Source organism: Petaurus breviceps, unplaced genomic scaffold (assembly GCF_028583685.1).
Source record: "Petaurus breviceps papuanus isolate PSGF00001 unplaced genomic scaffold, PetGlider_PUasm1.0 419, whole genome shotgun sequence".
Lineage (NCBI taxonomy): Eukaryota > Metazoa > Chordata > Mammalia > Diprotodontia > Petauridae > Petaurus > Petaurus breviceps.
In genome coordinates this window covers 2851600-2853635 of record NW_027186324.1, presented here as the reverse complement: position 1 = coordinate 2853635, position 2036 = coordinate 2851600, and the positions used below count along the sequence as shown (strand labels likewise).

At 50.8% G+C, this 2036-nt stretch overlaps 1 pseudogene; it reads right to left on the bottom strand.

Moving 5' to 3' along the window:
* Window positions 1-253: 253 nt before the first annotated feature.
* Window positions 254-1604, bottom strand: LOC138171121 (nuclear transcription factor Y subunit gamma pseudogene; annotated as a pseudogene).
* Between the last annotated feature and the right edge of the window lie 432 nt (window positions 1605-2036).

The following is a 2036-nucleotide window of genomic DNA, read 5'->3' as shown; positions in this document are numbered from 1 at the left end:
CTGTTTCTGCAGCTTCCAGAGGCAGATGCTTTGCTCTGGACAGGGGCAGGGGAGAACCGACCAATCGACCACCCAGGGACCTAGGGGAGTGGGTACATTCGCCTTAAGCAGCAAGTACGGTTAAGGCAGCTGTTGTGGGAGCTTACTTCCAGACCTGGAGAGCTGCTCTTAGGAAGAAGGGGCATGAGGAGGGCAGACTTTTGTAGCCACAACTTACAAGCCACACTTGTAACCTCAAGAAAATATTATAAATATGTTATTGTTGAATATTTTCCGTTTCAATAGCATTGAACATATAGCTCAACATACTGAAATATTGATTCCTTTAAAAAACAAAAGAAGACAAAAAGGAAATGAAAAAATATTGCATCTTTCAGTTGGAGATGTCTGAGACCACAGTATGGGCCGTGTGCACCAGTGTCTTTGCCCTCAGGAGGCTCTAGGGGTGGGGGGACACTCAAGCCAGGCCACAGTGGCAGAAATGGAGTCTCTATGGCCCCGTGCACTGGCTGTGCTGGGCCAGGTCCCAGCTAGGTTCAGTCACCTGTCACCTGAGGGGTCTGCCCGTCGGAGGCCTGGTTAGCCGACTGGATGAACATGGGCTGCTCCATGTCCTGGCCTGCCGGCATGGTGACCTGCTGGATCTGGTACAGCTGCTGTCCATCTGTGAACTGGCTAAACTGCTGCTGTCCTTGCTGGACCTCTGTCTGTGTAGTCTGCTGTGCACTGGCTGCAAGAGTCTGGATCTGTACCTGAACAGATCAGGGTGCCTGATACAGGCTGTGCTAAGCGGATGTACTGCAGCTGGCCAGCATTTAACTGCACCGGAATCTGCTGGATTTCCCCTGTGTTGGTGATGATCTGTTGCATCACCTGCATGGTCTGTCCTGTGCTGCTCGGTGCCTGCTGTGTCTGGCCCTGGAGCTGGGCCTGGATGATCTGTACCTGCTGGCCTTCTCCAACTTGCATCATCACTGGGGTGGTCTGGCCCTGCTGAGGCTGGGCAATGATGATCTGTCCTGACTGGATAGTGGGAGTGGAAGTGGTGGTCTGTTGGCCAGTCTGCTGGCCCTGAACCTGGACGGCTGCTGCGGGTTGCTGGGCCAACGTGAAGTAGTACTGGACAGGCTCTGCAGGAGTCACAGATTGGCGCACCTCCTCCTGACGCCTGGGAGGTTTTAGTCCATCCCTTGGAACAATATCGATGAGAAAGTCTAACTGGTTGAATTTTGTAATCGCCAAGGCAATGTCATTTCTCCGGAGAGTCCTGCATTTGTTGTCTTCTGTGTGGATCTAGGCTTGTAATGTCAACTCAGTGATGAATATCTGGGCAGCCCTGGCGAAAAGCACAGGAGCTTCAGCACTGATCATCTTTACAGCTTCATCCAGTTTCATGATCTTCTCAATACGAACTAATGGAAGTTCCTGCACATGGAAATCTTTCACTGTCAAATTTCGGATTTCTTCCATGACACGAGGCCAAAAGGACTGCAGGCTCTGCTGAGTGTCACTGCTGCTGGTACTGCCAAACCCTCCATCAGCAGACATTCTGGTAACCAAAGTTCTGAGCCTCCGTAGGCTGCTTTGTCTAGGCCTCTCCAATGTCGCCTTCCCTGTACAGTTCTGGACTTCTGCTGGATGGAGTTAGAACAGACCCCACAACTCCAAGGATCTTGTGCTTGCCAGTTAACAACACACTTGCCAGTATCGACAACTGGTTTAAAAATCAAAAATACAATATGGAGTAGCTGGTATCATGCAGATCAGTGACTGCCGCCGTGCCGCTTGGCTGCTTGGGAAAAGGGCTAGCACCGTTTGCCCCCTCGGCCCCCCCCCCAGCTTTCCCCCCCTTTGTCTAATTTTTCTAAACAGGTTTTCTAAAGAGGGGAAATTCCTGACATGTTTCTCCACCTCACTGCCCATTTCCTAAAATTGGAATATTCTCTCTTCTCAGATCCACCAACTCAAATTCCACTGAGTCTCCTGGGCCCAATTTCCAATGAAGCCTTCTCTTTATACATCATGTCACACTGATC